The sequence below is a fragment of the Lemur catta genome, chromosome 21, assembly GCF_020740605.2.
Source record: "Lemur catta isolate mLemCat1 chromosome 21, mLemCat1.pri, whole genome shotgun sequence".
In the NCBI taxonomy this organism is placed as follows: Eukaryota; Metazoa; Chordata; class Mammalia; order Primates; family Lemuridae; genus Lemur; species Lemur catta.
Genome location: NC_059148.1, coordinates 32,609,392 through 32,627,513, shown reverse-complemented (window position 1 = coordinate 32,627,513; position 18,122 = coordinate 32,609,392). Strand labels below are relative to the sequence as shown.

The 18,122-nt window shown below is 65.7% G+C and overlaps 1 protein-coding gene across 1 annotated transcript in view; it reads right to left on the bottom strand.

The window, feature by feature from the left end:
* SLC6A6 (solute carrier family 6 member 6) overlaps nt 1-15,507 on the bottom strand; it is a 49,350-nt gene extending 33,843 nt beyond the window's left edge. Inside the window, exon 1 of the mRNA XM_045534128.1 lies at nt 15,405-15,507. The gene's annotated coding sequence lies outside the window, so the exon portion shown is untranslated. The remainder of the gene's footprint in view (nt 1-15,404) is intronic.
* Between the last annotated feature and the right edge of the window lie 2,615 nt (nt 15,508-18,122).

Sequence of the window (18,122 nt, the reverse complement as noted above, 5' to 3'; positions counted from 1 at the left end):
TTTGCAAACAACCTCCTCCTCATGACATGTCTGCAAACAACCTCCTCCTCGTTAACATGTGTGCAAACAACCTCTTGCTCGTTTAACATGTTTGCAAACTTACATGTTTGCAAACAACCTCCTCCTCGTTAACATGTTTGCAAACAACCTCCTCCTCGCGACATGTCTGCAAACAACCTTCCCCTCGTTTAACATGTTTGCAAACTGTTACATGTTTGCAAACAACCTCCTCCTCATGACATGTCTGCAAACAACCTTCCCCTCGTTTAACATGTTTGCAAACTGTTACATGTTTGCAAACAACCTCCTCCTCATGACATGTCTGCAAACAACCTCCGCCTCGCGACATGTCTGCAACAACCTCCCCCTCCGCCTGGTTCCCTGTGAGCCCGGGAAGGACCTTCTTCTTCCTCCCCAGCCAGGCCCTGACCTCAGCTGACTCAGACACACTCCGAGCTCGACCGGAGTTCGGGGCCAGAGGCACGAAACCGCCTGGGCTTTGGCGACCGACCAGCAATGCCTGAGACCGCAGCGTAGGGGCCCGTCCCGCTTATCCACAAGCCGGGGGACAAGCCAAGCTCCCCATCCTGGGCTTTCTCAAGCCCCCACGCCTTGTCCCCTTAGCCGGGTACGTTCTTCTCCCGGAGGAATTAACAGGCAATCCTCCCCCCTCAGCCTGGACAGGCCACCTCTGTCCCCACGTCCCCAGCCCCGACTGTGACTGTCTGTTACTCTGCTGCCTGGGGCTCTGCTTCCTGACACCTGGCGCAGGAGGGCTCTGGTGACACTCAGGGTGGGGACAGCCTCCCACTCGGTGGCTCCAGGGCTGGGGGACGCAACGGCAGACGCTGGGGACCCCGGTTTGCCCCAGATCGGTCAGAACTCTGCAAAGCTTCTCCTGGTTTTGCGAGATGAGCCCGAAACCTTTGGGAAACTGATTGTCATTCATTCCAAAAATGACTCTGAAGTGACTTTTCCTGGCGCCTAAGCGTTTGCCGAGTGCCGGGGAAGAAGGGCTGGCCAGGCAGTCACGCGGCACCACGAGAGGCCACCCCGGCCCCTGGGGACTCCCCGGAGACAGGCCGTGACCTCCGCTCCCCGCCCCCCGCTTGCTGCCAGCAAACCCCAAACGCCTGCCTAGCTCAAGAACTACCAGTGGCTCCCAGCCGCCTGGAGAACAATCTCCAAGTTGTCCCCTTGCAATGCAAGGCTCACGACACTTGTCTGCCCTGTCCCCAAGCTCCCATGTCCCCGTCTGCTCAGCAAGAGCCCGGGGCCTCCTCGTTCTCCCTGGCAGGGCCCCCTGGTTGGTTGGTGGGTTCTCTTGCATTTAGGTGGATGTCACTACCTTGAAGGCCTTGGCCCAGGTGTCTGTCACCTGAAGCCCTCCCGACCCACCCCGGACTGTTCCCTGTCGCCTCCTCCAGCTCACCCGCCCCCCGCCGCCCCCAGTCACCAGGCGCTGGGCTCTCATTCAGAACCGGCGACTCGGGACCAAGTTCAAAGTTCGCCCTGGGAAACCCCGATGTCTTCATCTGGAAAACGGGTCCCCTGATCTGCAGAACTTTCCCTTCGGGAAGTCTCTGGGCTCTTAAGAAGGACTGGCGGGTGACCGAACTCCGCACGGGGGCCGGAACGTCAGAGATGCCTGGGTCCACTCGGACCTTCTGACTCGGCATCTTTTCAAGGGGGGAGAGCCCAGGAACCTGGTGACTTCCCGGTGACTCTTCCGCTCAGGTGAGGCTGGGAACGGTGGAGCAGATGGCTTCTACTCTGCGGCCACCCGGCGCCAGGCCGCGGCTACGCCAACGTCCCCAGCCTGCGCTGCGAGGTGGCCCTGCCTGGCAACACGACAGCCTTCCTGCTTTTTCTTTTTTGCCTGAAAAAACTGAATTTTCTTTGACATCACGGTGACAGCGCTGGGTCCCCCGTTTTCCTTTAAACCCCCCTAAGGTGATAAAGCGAAAACTTTGCCAACCCACGCGGGGCCTCTCCGTCCCTCCACCCGGATCTGGTTTTTGAGCTCAGAGAAGCTTGTGGAATTTGACACTCTCATCTGGGCTAAAAACGGCCCTGTCTGACAGGTGGGGAAACTGAGGCCCGGGTGGAGAAGAGCCTCGGTCCCCGGAGTTCCGGGTGTGGTTCTGCACGTCCTGTCCCGTCTCCCGCCTGCCCTGGTGTCTGGGTTCCCTGGGGACAGCCTGGCTCCTTCACTTAGCCGGGGACCTCTTCCCGGGGCCGGGACATCCGGACCCCTAATGTCCTGGGCCCCCCAGACAGAGAGAAGGCTCCGCCGACCCCGGCCCACCTGGCCACCTACCTTGCGCCGGCCCAGGGCCCGGGAGGCTCCATCCAGGAGGGCTTTGGGCGGAGGCGGGCGGGGAGCAGCGGCTCCCGGTGGGGGCCGGGGGGCCCCGAGCGGGACGAGCATCCTCGGCGAGGGGGGCTGTGTCCCCGTCCAGGCCGGACGCCCCTGAGGACGGCCTCCTCCCCGCCAGCCCCCGCCCCGCGGGACCACCCAGGGCCCCAGGAATCACGCAGCCCCCGGGGGCTCCCACCTGGGTCCCCTGCTCGGCCCTCCCCCCGCGGGCAGACTCCCCGGGAGGGACCCCGTTTCCCAGGCGACCCCGCGACCTCACAGGGGCCGAGTCACGGAACGGAGCCCCGTGTGGTTCTGCAAAGGGACGGGGGGGGGGGGGGCTCCGGGAGCAGACGGGGGGGGGACACGGGGGACGGATACGGCCTCAGAGTATCGGGTCACCAGGTCACAACGCCCCGGAGACCGGGTTTTCCAGAAACACGCAGCCAACTAAGGACGCGGACTGAAGCCAGAGAGGAAGGTTCCCGTGTCACAGGACTCCCCTGTCCCCACGCCAGTCCCGGGAGGCCCTGCGCTTTCGTCCCCCGGTGCGTTCGTCTCATCCTCCAAATGCAGCCTCCTCCAGGAAGCCCTCCTGACCTTCCCCTGCCTGTCTCCCGGCAGCTGCTGGTTCCCCGGCAGGGCCACACCATCCCAGGTAGGGAGGAGGAGGGGCTGATCGTGACAGCAACGCCTCGTTCTCCTAATTCCGACAGTCCCTGCATGGCCGCAATGATAATAATAATAATAATAATAATAACGACGGCAGCTGACATCGTATTCCACCTGATGGTGATTTTTAAAACCCCCCCGGCCAGAGCCACCAGGCTGCTGAGGAGCAGGGCCTGGCTCGGGGAAGGGACAGGCCCAGGGCCAGCGTCCCCAGCGTCCCCAGCGGTCCCCAGCCGTCCCCAGCTCCAGCCTCCTGTCCCCCCCGACCCCCAACCGACCCCCGGGGCAGGGTCCGGCCACCGCAGGGCTTAATCAGCTTACTCAGCCCTGTGGACAGCCCGGGCCACCCGTCACCCCTTTCCTCCTTGGGGACAAGGATACCCGAGATTCAGGCCACAACTATAAATAGCCGAGAAATCCGTCCCTTTTAATTGACTCACGGATGCGTTCGGGACATCGGCCGCCGCTGACCCCCCGGGTGGCCGAGTTCCGCACGGCTCCCCGACACCCTGGCGGGGAGGAGGGTCCCCCTCCCCCGGCGGCTGTCACCTCTGCCCCCCGAATTCCCTCTGCCCGGTTCCACCTTTGCCCCCGGGATGATTCATTCGGAAGCGGACGCTGCCACTTGCCAGCTGCAAGCGGTGACTTTGGGATGTCACTCCCCCCGCCCGGGCCTGTCCCCCCATCGCAGAAGGGGAAACTGAGGCCCTGGCAGGACGGGGACCCCACAAGGTGGCGCTCCCAGGAAGGGACAGCAAGGACCCCTCTCTTGACGGGACGGGGGGGTCCGGGAGGACCAGGGGCCCCGGCCGCAAGGCGCTCTGTCACCTTGGGCAGGTCACCGTACCTCTCTGTGCCTGATGGAGCAAGGACGAAAAGTGGAAACACACACAGGGTCACGAGAGGATGGCGCGGCGACCCCTGGTCCCCCGGGCTCCCCGGGACAAGGGCCGGCGGCTGGTGTCACCGCCAACCGCATCCCTGGGGCCTTGGCCCGACCTCCCAGCAGCCGCACAAGATCAGAGCCGGAAACCCCCCGTCCAGCCTGTCACCGCCTCTCTGGGCGTCAGTCTTCTTCCCCGGGACGTGGGGACAGCGGCGGTTGCGTCACGAGACGGGGTGAGTACCCGGGACGGAAACTCGCCGCGAGAACGGCCCCGGCTCTTCCTGTCCAGCCACTCGGACCTCCCAGAGAACAAGAACGGCGAGTGACAGTGACAACTGCCACCTGCCGCCAAGGAGAAGGCCGATTCTACGTCATCCCGCGTCGTGCTCATGTTGACGCGGGCCCAGAGAGGTCAAGTGACCTGCCTGCCGGCTCCAGCGATCCTCCTGCCTCGGCCTCCCGAGTAGCTGGGACTGCAGGCATGCGCCACCACGCCCGGCTCACTTTTATTATTATTATTATTACTTTTTATTTTGTAGAGACGGGGTCTCACTATGTTGTCCAGCCTGGCCTCAAGCGATCCTCCCGCCTCGGCCTCCCGAAGTGCTGGCATCGCAGGCGCTCTGTGTTTTGTCTCCTGAGTTTTTCTTGGCTGCCCCAAACGAGGGAGGCCGGCAGACAGGAGCCCAGTTGCCCGACCAGAGCACTGCCCCGAAGATGCCCACTGCTTCGGTCGTGCCAGCTGAGAACGTTCTAGAAGGGTCGCACATCGCCGTGGGCAGACTCACCGCTGCTGAGCTGCTCGCTGCAAAGCGCTTAAGGCGGCCAATTTTATGTGATGTGTATTTGACCACAATTAAAAATAGAAACGGGAAAAAACAAAAATGTTCGCTCTTCGACCGCCCCATTTTCCGTCCCGGGGGCCTCGTTGCCCAAACGCCCCCAGAAGCCTAACACCCCTCTCCAACCCTCCCGGGGGGGGGGGGGCCGTTATTGTTCCATTTCCCAGGCCGGGAAGCTGAGGCCCAGAGCCGTTCGGGCAACTCACCTCGAACTCACAACAGCTGGGCCCCCGGCTGGAGCGGGGGGATTTGAACCCGGGCCCTCCCCGTGGCTCCCTGGGTGCACGGACTCCACCCCAAGGGTTTTCCCCGGTTGGTGGCACTTTTGGGGAACTGGTTCCCGGAGAGCTCAGGCTCCGCTGAGCGACCAAACAGTCACATGTCTGTATCGATCCTTCTCTCAGATGAGAAGCTGAAGGTCAGAGAGGCCCCCAGCAAGGAGGGAGGACACACCCCCCAGCAGTGCTCAGACGTCAGAGGGGACAGTGTCTCTCCTTCCACCCTGTGGCTCTAGACACCCCCCTGCAAATCCCATTTCCTGCCAGGTCAAGGGGCCAAGCAGCCCTTCCACAAAGAGCAAGCCCGGGGGGCTGCATGGAGGAGGTGTCTGACAGCTCCGAGCGCAAACCCAGCTCTCGGGCCTGGGCTGCCTCGCCTGTAAAATGGGTTCCAAGGGCCACCAGATAACGAGCCTCAGAAAAGAGGAACGGTGGCTGCCGCGTCGCCCGTAAAGCCTCCGGCCCGGGCCGGGCCCTTGCACAAGACTCTCCGTAAGCGGAACTCACACTCCAGCCTCCTCCTCCCGCGGCTCTGGGCTACTCATTAACCAGCAGGAAGGGCCTTGGGGACGAGGAAGGGACCCAGAGACGGCGCCCAGCCTCGGGGTGGGGGGTGCAGGGGGGGGAGTGCGGAGACCACCAGGCCCTGAGGGTCAAGCAGGGTCAAGCCCTCCCAGCTGTGGCGCCCTGGGAGCCTCAGTTTCCCAGTCTGCACAACGGGGAGGACATCAGCGCCCACCCGGCAGTCTGTGCACGAGTCTATAAAGCACCTAAGCTGGGTGTGCAGACGTGCTCAGTGCCTTTACCTGCAAAAACAATAAAAGCCTCCCCTCCCACAGCCGACGCGGGGCTACGAGGAGCTCGGACAACAAACCACTCAGCGCTACGAAAGTTCTAGAAATGTCTGCCATCGTTGTCGTCGGTGACGTTTGCAACAGTTGTGACGACGACTCGGGGGGACCAAGCTGGAGGGGAGGGGCAGGCGGCCTGAGCCGCGGGGACCCAGCTGCCCGGGAGCTAAACTGTCCCCCTTAGAATTTCCTGCCCGGGGAAGCCAGGGCTTCGCCAGTCCCGAAGCAGGGTCCGCGGCGGGTCACGGAATCGGCGTAAGAGGGTCGGGGCTCCCGTCCTACAAATTGGGGACACAGGCCGCGTCCCGCTGCCAAACGTGTTTGTCACTGGGGGGGGGGGGCTGAGGGTTAAAAAGCCGCTACGAGGGCGTCAGATCAGCGCTGTCACGATCCGGAACCGACCCAAAGGGAAGAGAAAGCTGACACGAACCCCTACAGGGTCAGCAGAATGTCACTCGTCACCAGAATGTCACTCGGTACAGAGATTAGATAGCGGCTCCTATCGGCGCGAGCAAATGCCCTGGGGCAGATAACCGCGGGGAACTTGGCCTTGCTCTCGAGAAAGGCCGGCGGGACGGGGGCAAAGGGCCGCCCGGCAGTTCACTCCCCAGTGATTCAGCAAAACCGGAATATTCCCTGGCGCTGTCGTTGCAGCACGTGCAGGGCCTGGGGGTGGGGGGGAGGGGGGAGGACGCTGAGTCCCCCCCCCCGGGGCCCCCCCGAGGGTCTCCCCACGCGGACGACCCCACCGGGAGGTCAGAGGCCACTTACATTCCGCAGGCTCCTCCTCGGGAGGGGCTGAGCTTCTATTGCGAAGGGGGGAAGCGAGGAAGAAAAGGAGACAGGCGGTCAGGGAGGGTCTGAGCGCACACGGGGCGTGGCCCAGCAAACACACGTGCCGCCCCCCCCACGGGGACGGGGGCCAGGGTCACGCACATGCACGGACACGCGGCAACACGGCCTCACACGCGTGCTCGTCTGGACGCTGCAAACCGCCCTGCTGGGAACAGCGGCCTCGCCCATGCTCGGGGGAAGAGGTTCCTCCCTGTGGCTGCAAACGGGTGAGCCAGGCCCCGGTGCCAGCTCCGTCCCGCACACCGACTGCTCCCCAGGGGCACGGGGGACACGCCAAGGCTAGACGAGGGGGGGGGGCCGGGAGCCCTGAATATCTCGGAAAACGTCCCGCTCATCCTCTCGTGCAAGGCCCTGACAAGTCCTGCACCACAGAAATGTGTGCGACTCTGCTGAGCCCCAGCAAGCCGTCCCAGATGTGAGTAACCCCAGAAGCCGTGTGTGGGTGTGTGCGTGCATGCGTGTGTGTGCGTGTGTGCATGCATGTGTGTGCACATGTGCGTGTGCATGCGTGTGTGCATGCATGCACATGTGCATGTGTGTGCATGTGTGCACGTGCATGTGTGCATGTGTGTGCATGTCCATGCATGCATGCATGTGTGCGCGTGTGTGTGCGTGCATGCATGTGTGCACGTGTGTGCATGCATGTGCGTGCATGCATGTGCGTGCATGTGTGTGCATGCATGTGCGCATGCATGCATGTGTGTGCATGTGCGTGTGTGCATGCATGTGTGTGCGTGTGTGCGTGTGCATGCATGTGCATGTGTGCGTGCATGTGTGCACGTGTGTGCATGCGTGTGCGTGCGTGTGTGTACATGTGTGTACACGTGTGTGTGCCCATGTGTGGTCCTGTTTTGTTTTATTTCCAACAGAGCGCCTCGTGTTCTTTGCAACCTGGCCGGGGAAATCGGTGACCAGGGGCGGGTCACCTCTGCCAGGCAAAGCAGCAGCGAAGCTTCGTGCCCCGGGGCTGCGAGGTTTCTCCCGGCTTCCCGGAATGGGACAATGCTGGGATCTTCGATGACAGCGACCGGTTGGGCCGGGAGTAGCAGAACTGGGCCAGGCTGGGGGGGCAGGACAGGGCAGACGCCTCCAGGGCTGGGTCCTGTCCCCCCACTTCCCTGTGTGCAGCTGCCAGAGCCGGCGAACGGGGTCCCTGTCCCCCAAACGAGATGGCCTCGTTGCCCTGCCGGGACCCCCCCCCAGGGTCTGGACGGGCTGCCCCGCCTCCTAATCCTGGGTGGGCGGGCACGGGAGCCAGGCCTAGCCAATCAGAGGAGCTGTCCTGCGTGACTGACTCAAGGACAGGCCAATGAGTGACGACTGGGACTTCGGCTAGAAATATTGCAAGAAATGGAGGCTCTTTCTAGATTGACGTGGCGGGGTGGGGACGGGCGGGGGACACTACACTGGGGTGCAGCCTGGGCCCCCCCCGTGCAGCAGGCACACAGGGGACGCAGAGCCCGGAAACGGAGAGAGAGAAACCGAGTCCTGACAACATCTCTCGGCAGCACCTGGATGCAGCCATGCCTGAAGCACGCCGTGTCCACGCTTTTTCGGCGACAGCACGATCTTACTTTCCCAGTGACTGTGAACTGCCGCCTGCAGCCAGACCCACACCCTGCCACGCACGTCCCCGTTATCCGACACTCGTCCCATCAGAAGAGGGCGGGGAACTCGAGGTCCCCAAGCCCCAGCATTCGGGCCACCCCTACAAACAAAGCTGCAAACTGAAGCGGAATCGCCCCGAGGGCCCCTAGAGACACAGAGTGCCACCCTCCCGGCCCCCAACTGCCAGTTTAGGGACCCCCAATTTGAGGACATGTCCGACTCTTCCCAGCTGCAGAGGGCGGGTGCTCAGTTTACCACGGAAGCCGGCGAGGAGACCGTGGCCCCCCTGGTGCTGGAAGCGGCCCCCCCGATTAAGGCCACGTGGTCGCAAGGACGAGCCGGTCTCTAAACGACCGCGGCACCCGGGTCCCAGCTCAGCGGTCCCGCTGCTGTCCCCTCCGCCGGCCCTGCAGCCTGGAACTGCTCCCCCACGGGCAGCGGGCCAGCCCCAGCCCCGCGGAGGGCCCTGTCTGGACACACGGCCTCCGGCCACCCCCGCTGTCCCCGGGGCCTGGCTGTCCCCGGGCTGTCCCCTGACCTCCGTCCAACTTGGCTGCTTTGGAAAAACCCTCCTGCGGCTTTTGGAGCGAGGACACGGCTCGGTAGTGAGCGCTTGCCCGCCCGTGTCCTCTCCAGGCCAGCGGTGCCAGGCTCCGCGGTCCCAGCTATGTCACCTGTCCCCGGCAGGGGCCTCGGCTCTGCACGTGCAAGCTGGGAACGGGGGCATCTTTTGTGCAAAGCCCAGGGCCTGGCTTTTACGACCGGGTGGCACCCGGTGGCCCTGCTGACCTTGCCACAAGCCTGTCCCCCGGAGCAGCCCGGACGTCACCCCGCGAGGGGGTTAGGGACGCAGAGTCCCCGGGCCGGCGGCACGGGACGCGGCATCTTTAACGACAGCCCAGGTGAGCTCTACAAGGTCACGAGCCCGACGAGCCCTGGCAGATACTGTCCTTGCTCCATGGTCAGCCCACGACAGAGCCACGCTGCCACCCGAACGCCCTCCTGAGCCGGCCCTGGACTCCGAGGCCCCGGCCTGGGGTGACAGCAGCAGAGGCCACCGGGGGGACAAAAATGCCGGGGGTCGGGAGCCCTCCCGTGTCCTCCCGCGGTGGCCCAGCAGTCGGGAAGGGGACACAGGCAAAGTGCCGCAATGCGGGGTGGCACATCCCCGAGTCCCCAGGGCCCGGCTGGCAGGGCTCGGGGACACTGGGGAGTCCGGCGGGAGGGGGCACATCGCGGAAATTTGAGGGTTTGCATTTTTCTTCCCCTTCGGCAGGTGTTTCTGCCAAACGCAGAGCCCGGCTCGGCCACTTGTCACAGGCTGAGGGACGGGGGGAGGGACTCGCCCGGGTCCCACGAGAAGCCGGAGGTCGCGGCCTCCAAACCCTCGTATTTGTGGCGTGAGGGACGAACGTGACTCCCAAGCCTGACACCCACCCGGATGTTCCAACCGCAGGTTCCCGGTTCAGGCTGGAGGGGGCCAGGGGGCACCAGCCCACACAGCCCAGGCTGGGACTGGTGGCAGGGGAGGCTGGACGCCGGCCCAGAGCCTGACCGTGCCACGCTCGGGAGTCTGCACTGGATTTGCACACGGCACTGGGGAGCCACTGAAGGTTCTTGAGCAAGAGAGGAGCATGCGTGCCGAGAGCCGGCCCCCGGGAGGCACGGGCCAGGAGGCTACTGTCTTGCTGGTGCTGAGGCCACCTGCACAGGGGACACGGGGTGCCACCTGGGGATGGCACGAATGTCACTGACCTCAGGACCTCAGTCTTCCTTCAGGGCGAGGACAGGCCGCGGGGCACGAGGACACGGCCCTGGGGACCCGCCCCTTCCGGCACGCTTTGCCCAGTAAGCATGACTCTGCCGGAATCCGCCGCCGACCGCGCTCGGCCACCCCCCGGCAGGCCGCTGGCGGCCCCGGGTGAAGGACGCTCGGTGGCAACGTCACCGTGAGTCACCTGGCGCTTCTGGCCCGTGCACGGAAAGACCCTGGGAAGGGAGGGGACTCTCGGGACGTCCCGGCCCAGGGAGGGACGGCACAGAAAGGGGCCCGGGTGTCTGGGGGCCGAACCGGGAGAGCCCAGCCAGGGTCGGCTCAGTCACCGCTGGGGGACGTGGCCGTCCTCGCAGGTCACCTCCTCCTCCGGACGTCAGCCCCCCGGGGTGCTGGTGGCGACCCCTGAACCCTGGTGCAAAGCTGCCCCTGAGCCCTGTCCTGGGAGCTGTGACAAAACCAGCATCTGAGAGTCGCACACACCGGCCTCAAGACTTGACGGCAGGGACATTAACGCTGTCCTTAAATCTGTCCCCGGGAAGGGACCTTCGCGTCACCAGGGAGCGGCGGGTGCAGCCGGGGGCCTGGGGGACCCGCCGCCCTGAAGAACATAAACGGCTCCTTCGCTGGCTTCGTCTTCCCGCGTTGACGAAGGCCCCGCCCGGCCCTCAGTCTCCCCATCCACAAAGTGGGTGCGCAGAAAGCCTGCACTGGGCGACCCCCCGGGTCCCCGCGCCCCACAGGGCACGGGCCGCTGTCCCCGAGACCCGCCGGGGCGTCCCCGGGCTGGAGCGTGTGTGCCCGTCCTTGGCAGGGAGCTGCCTTGGGTTGTTCATTAACCTCCTGCTGATACCGATCGCTCCTCCCCGCCGGGGCTCGGGGGCCGCTTTCGCCCCCTCCGCCCCCCGCTGGGGCCCTGCCCGGCACACAGTAGGCGCTCAATGCATGCACACCCGCGGGACGTCTGAGCCGGGCGAGTCGCTGTCCCCAGGGACCCTTCTCTGGGAGGGAGGCGGGAACCGCACGGGTGAGCCGCGGGGCTTCGGGGCAGGGAGGGCACACGGCACGCGGGGATACCGGCCGGGCCCCGGCTGCCCCCGTGCCCACCCCCGGGCCAAGTTCAAAGTCCCCGGGGCGGGGGAGGTGGGGGGGGGCGTTTCATTCACCGAGCCGGCAGCACTCGGGGTGATTAGACAGGGCACGCAGGGTCGACGCGGCCGAGCTGCTCGGAACGGCCCGGAAGATCTGTCCCTGCAGCCCAAGCGGGGTTAGAAACCCACGCTGCACTCCAGCCGGCTTCCAGACAGACCCAAGCAGCCCCCGCATGGGAGAGGAGATCGAAACCGCGAGAAGAAGGGACTCAGAGAGCAACGGGAAGGAGTCCAGGTCCCCAGCAAGGCCTGGCGGAGGTGCAGCCAAAGCTGTCTGCGTAGGGAAATGCGTAGCCTTACAAAAAAAAAAAACGATAGTGGGACGGTCATACGGACGGACGGACGGACTGCAAGATGAACTGGACATTTTAGGGCGGCGAAGGGACCACTTTTTAGTTTACACGGTTCTGTAGGGCTTGGGGCGTATATTTGTAATTAAAAGTGAATCCTTCTGGAAGTTCCTCATGAAGTCAACAACGTATGACCCAGAGGTACCATTCCGAGAGAGATGCAAATTGAGGTCCAGAAGAGGATGTGGACGTGGATGCTCACGGAAGCTCATCCCGAAGAGCCCCACGCTGCACACAGCCCACACGCCCATCACCGGGGGGGACAGAGAAACAAATCGGGGTGCAGCCGCGCGACCTAACGCTACTGAGCAATAACAATGACACGCTCAACCGCGCGAACCGCTCCCGGACACAACACTATAGACGGGACAAGCCCATGTAGACGCGGCTCTAGACTTGGCAAAACTGACGTATAGGCCAGAAATCGGAAAGCGGTCGTCTTGGGACGCGGGGGGACGCAAGACACCTTTCTGGGGTGCTGGGCAGACGCGCTGATCTGGGCGGCGGTCACACAGGTGGCTGCAGATCGGTCACAGCTCATCGGACCGTACCGGAATCTTTGCATTTCGCCCCGTGTATAAATGACACCTCCACTGCAAAATAGTTTTGTTTTTTTTTTTTTTTAAAAATCACACAAGGAAACGGAAAAATACAGGAAAATGCGGATCCCCGGGCTCCCCGCGCCCTGCGGATTCTGCTTTTAGTGAGCCCAGAATCCGAATTTGTTCTGTTTTTTTTCAAAAAAGGAGCTCAGGTTAGTCCGATGCCTGATCGCACCCCCAGTTAGGGCAGCCCGTGTCCCCACCGCCCTGTCCCCGTCACCCCCACGCTTAGCGTCAGCCTGAGCTCAGGTTTCCAGAGGAAGCCTCCGAGCAGGGAGGGGACAGGGCAACCCTGCAGCCCCGTCCAGCTCGGACACGTGTCACCCTAGAGACACCGGGGCTGCCTGCTCCGGGCAGGTCACAGCCAGCAAAGCCAACTGCAACGTCACCTCCTCTGAGAAGCCCAAGTGCCTCCTGCCCACTCCCCACCCTCGGTGCACCCTCGGTCACTCCCTGGCTCTTCTTCCCAGCGCCCCACGGGGGACAATGTCCCTACAGCTGCCACCAGCTCCTACGTCCGTCTGGGCTGAGCCAACATCCTGCCCAGCACCGGCCAAGGGTTATCAACCGATGACAAGAGGCGAAAACCTCCCGTCCTGCCTTGGGGGCCACCCCTGGGCATTCCGACGGCCACTGTCCCCTCCCCCCCGGGACCCACAAATTCAAACAAACGCTTTCACCAAGGCAAACGGGCAAACGAGAAGCGAGACGCGGCCCCCCAAAATGTCACTGTTGCTCACAACCTTCTGCAGAGGCGGGGATCGGCCTCCACCTGCCAGGGTGGCCCTGGGGGGGCCCCAATTCCCACACAGACCCCCCCAGCTGTGGCTGCAGTGCATTCTGGGGGGGGTCCTCGTCATTCCTTTTAAGATGTTCGACAAGACCCAAGTGTCTTATCATCCGAGACCTCTGCAAAGACTTTCACATGAGGGCGGCTCCCAAGGCCTCTGACGGGTTGACACGGGGACAAGTTGGGGTTAGGGAAAAAGAGGGTCCCCAGCACTCAGACTCCTCCCGGCGGGCGGGGGGAAGGTGGCGGGGCTCCCCGACAAGGCACAGAGAGGGGAGCTGAACAGCTAGGGACGGAATCAAGGGACAAATCAACCGGTTCTGCGTCTCACCCTCCTGTCCCTTAAGGATCAGGACGCTTTTGTCCCTTACGTCCCCCGGCCCCTTGCCCGATTTCAACGCCCCGGGACATCTGTGACCAGTGTCCGATCAAGGCAAAGTCGCTCAGCTGGGCCTCAGTTTGCCCGTCTGTAAAACGGGCACTGTCCCCCTCGGCCCCCAGAGTCTGCAGGGCCGGGTCACCGCAGGGGGAGGCCGGGGGACCGCGGCGGGGGCGGGGGGAGCCTAGGACGGGGGCTGGCGAGTGCACCTTGGCCCCGGCCACACACCGCAGTGACCCGGCCCTCGTGACAGCCTCTAATCAGCGGCTGCTGGCCGAGCCCAGCTTTACAGCTTACCGCGGGCTTACTGGGCCTCATCCCCCCCAATCCCCTCAAGGACACGGCGTGGAGGTGACGCCGCTGTCCCCGCTGCCCCGACAGCCAAGCCAGGGCTCACGGAGACCAAGGGAATCGCTCAAGGTCACCTGCCCGTTCAAACACAGCACCCGGCTCACACTCAGCTCCCTGGGGACAGACTCCGGCCCGCCCCCGGCGTCCGGTCAACCCCATGACTAGCGTGTCCCACCCATTTTCCAGGTGGGGAAAGTGAGGCCGGGCAAGGCTGGCCAAGGTCAACCGCGGGAGGCTGAGCCCGTCCCACCCGCTGTGGGTGTTCGGCTGTGGCAGGTCCCCCCGGAGTCCCCCGATGCTGGGATCCCTCCCTCCCTCCTCCCCCCCACGCCCACCCCATGCACGGTGACAGCCCGGGTGACAGCCCGGCAGAGAGCGAGGCTGGCGGTTGCTAGGCGCCCGCGCGCGCTGTCTCATAAAAATAAACTCCTTCTGGCTCCGAGACTCCGGCCGGCGTCCCCTCCCCGCCAGCCAACGGAAAATTAAAAGGAAATTTTCAGAAGGTCTTGGTGACATTTCCTCGAACATCAGCTGTGCCCGAGCCGGGGGCCTGAGCCACCGAAGTCCACACGCGGCCACGTGCCACCAGACCTCGGCCCCGAGACCCTGCGTGGGTCCCGGCATCTGGGGGCTGCCGGGCTGATTTATCTCCCCGGGGAGGGCGGGGGACAGGAAACGGGGACCCGGCTGCCTGGTCCGGGGGGAGCCAGAATCTGGCACAGGCAGGACAGTGACCAAAATAGCCGGGCCGGTGGCCCTGCCCGGCACACACCTCCCTGTCCGGGAGAGCTGCCCACGGGTCCCCCCGCGGTCCGGGCTGAAGCTCGGGGGGCTGCAGGACGGGGTCCCCGGGATTCTCTCTGTGTGGCTTCCCCGGCAGGAGGGTGACAAGAACCTCCTGCCCCAAGCAGAACCTTCAGCAAACAGGGGATGGGTCTGCAGGGGGATGTGACCTGCTGCCCTGCCCGCTGCCACTGCCCCTGGCTGTCCCCGGGGGCTCAGCCCGCCACGCGGGCCTGGCACTGCCACCTGCACATGCCGCCTCGTCACCTGTCCCCACTCGGTCCCAGCTGGGCCACCTCTTAAGCGCCGGGGACAACCCTCGCGGATGCAGCCGGGGATCCTAAGTGCCCACAACCGGGAACACCCCCTGGGCACAGCTACACAGCACAGTCACACGCGGGCACCGGGCCGGGGGCTCGGGGACGCGGGGACACACAGATGTGGGGACACACAAGAGCACACACGCGGGGACGGCAGCACAGTTCTCTCACACACACACACAAGGGACGAGCAGACGGGCACCGGGACACATGTGCACGCTGCTGGGGACACGGGGACACACCTGCTCGCGCCAGAAGCCCCCCAGCCCCCCTCGCCGCCCGGAGACAATAACAGCCCCGCGGGGAGGGGACCTCGGGGGTGGCGGGGAGGAGACCCGGCGGGGAGGGGACCCAGCGGGGAGGGGACCCGGTGGGGAGGGGGACACGGTGCGGAGGGGACCCCGGTGCGGAGGGGACCCGGTGGGGAGGGGACCCGGTGCGGAGGGGACCCGGTGCGGAGGGGACCCCGGTTCGGAGGGGACCCGGCGGGGAGGGGACCCGGCGGGGAGGGGACCCCGGGGCTGGCGGGGCGGGTCCCCCGGGCCCCCCGTACCTGGCTCGGTCCCGCCGCGCGCTCGGGGTCCGGGTCGGGCTCGGCGCTGGCGGCGGCGCGGAGGAGGCGGCGACTCGGCCCGACCTCGCGCGTCCGTTGTCTGAGCCCGCGGCGCTCGGCGTCGCCCATCCTGCCGGGTGGAAAAGTACCAGCTCGGCCGGGCCTGGGCGGGGCGAGGGCGGGCCGGGGGCGGGGCCTGGGCGGGGCGAGGGCGGGGATTGGGCGGGGCGAGGGCAGACAGGGGCGGGGCCTGGGCGGGGCGAGGGCAGGCAGGGGCGGGGCCTGGGCGGGGCGAGAGCAGACAGGGGCGGGGCCTGGGCGGGGCGAGGGCAGACAGGGGCGGGGATTGGGCGGGGCCCGGGCCCCGGTGGGGGCGGGGCCTGGGCGGGGGCGGGCCAGGCGGGGCCTGGGGCGGGCAGGGGCGGGGCCTGGGCGGCCGTGGGCGGGGATCGGGCGGGGCCTGGGCCCGGGCCCCGCCCCGCGGACACGCGCACGCGCACCAGGCACTCACATGCACGCGCCTGCACGCGCGCGCCCGGGCTCCGGCGCACAAAGGGCCCGGGCTCGCCGAGCGCGCGCGCGGGGTGCAGGCGCCGCGACCCCGCCGGGTCCCCTCCGGGAGCGGCCACCGGGCGGCAGCCCCGTCCCCTCCCCCCCCGTCCCCTCCCCCGTCCCCCGGCGCCGGCTGCAAACCCGCCCCGCGCCCCTCGGGTCCCCGAGACTCGCCGTGCCCGTCCGAGCAATGGGCACGGCCTGGGGCCGGGGGGGGGAGGGGGGGGGCGTCCGGGCCGCGCGACCCCGGGCGGGGACCCGGCGACCTCCGTGCGCGGCGACCCGGGAATGCACGCGGCCGCCCGTCTGTGCCCCGGCCGCCCGCACGGTTCGGGCGCCCAGGTTAACAACAGCGCAAGGAGCCCGGGCCGCCTGCAGGGGCCGGGCGGGTGGTGACGGCCCCCGGGCTATTTTTACACGGAGATGGGGACCGAGCCATCACTCTTGTCCTTGTTGGAAGGAGCGGGCGGCCCCGGACACCCTTGTCCACGTGGGCGCGTGACCTCCCTTCCTGCCTCTCTGTCCCCAAGCCCTGTCCCCAAGGCCGGGTGGGGGGCTCACAGGGACGGGCGCAGGGACCCCAGCTTCCACCCCCCGCTTCGAAGCCCCCCGGCCGTGTGACTCGGACCTGCTGGGGGCCCCGGGGTCCCCAACTGGGGTCCCTGCGCTGGCCCCACCAGCCAGATCCGCCTCCCTGGCCTCCACTTGGCTCCGACACGACACGAGTTCATTGCCATCGATAAAAGCTTGGCCAGGGCCACCGGCTGTCTGTCCCCTCACAGGGGCCCCAGTTCCCTCCCGGCCAGCACGCCCCTTTGTATCCTTCGAGACCCTCCGTGTCACCGTGCACCACCCCTGTCCCCTCCAAGAGACAGCGAGCGCCAGGGGAAACAGAAGTGTCACCGGGGAAAGCCCGGCGGACGTCTCCCTCGGAAGCCACAGACGAGGCTGGGAAAACGCGGGGACTCACGCGTCTCATTTCAAGACCGAAAATCGATCACTGGGCACAGGTCCCCGAGGGCCACCTCTCGGGCCGCAGCCCTGCGCCTGGCGGCAGTGGGTCAGGCCGGTTTCCAACAGCTACCTGTGGACGCTTTGGCCAGCGGCTCTCTGGTAAACCAAGATCGAGCCAGGACTGTGAATGCAACCTTGCGTCCCTTGAGAGAGAAGTGGCCGTCTCATCCCTCAGGCCACAGACAAGAGCTGTGGCAGGCCGGGCGCGGGGGCTCGCGCCTGTCACCCCAGCACTCTGGGAGGCCGAGGCGGGAGGATCGCTCGAGGTTGGGAGTTCGAGACCAGCCTGGGCAACAGAGTGAGACCCCGTCTCTACTAAAAATAGAAAAATGAGCTGGGCATGGTGGCGCATGCCTGTCGTCCCAGCGACTCGGGAGGCTGAGGCAGGAGGATCGCTGGAGCCCAGGAGTCTGAGGCTGCTGTGAGCGAGGCTGACGCCACGGCGCTCTAGCCTGGGTGACAGAGCTGTTGCAATGCTCCAGGAGGTGCAGCCTGGGTCTCTGGCAGACTTCGAGCCCCAGACAGGGGACACCCAGGAGGCAGGGCCCCCTGGCCGTCCCCACCCGGGGCCTGCAGCATGGAGGACCCCGGATGCGGATGTGGTGTGCGGGTGACAAGCCTGCGAGGCTCACTTCCTGCTCTCGGTCTGCAGAAACAGAAAGCTGTCCCCGGAGCCAGGTAGAGAGGGACCCGCAGGGGGCGGGGGACACACAGGGGACGTCTATTCGTCCGCCACCCCCAGGTGACTGCAGGGCCCTTCTTCCTCCCGGGCTCCCTCTGCCGCCCCCCGGCCCGCCCGGGGTCTCCCCGACGGCAGGACTAGCGGGAACAGAGAATGGAACAGCCTCGGGGGGAGGCCCTGTGGCAGTTTCCGATACGGTTTCGTGTCTTGTAAAGTTAAACGCTTCCGCCACGAGCCGGCGATGCCACACCCAGGTGACCGACCAAAGAGCAGGGAAGCCGTGTGTCCACAGGGAGACCAGGACGAGAGGAAGAATTGCGTTTCTGCTCAGAAGAGTTAAACACGGGGACAGCCCGGCTCTTTCTGTCAACAGGGGGATGGAGGAACAGCCGGAAGGAAAAGGAAGAGACCGTGGACCATAGGGGACATGGGGTGGGGTCTCCTTCCTGCCTCGAACCACCCCGTGGTCC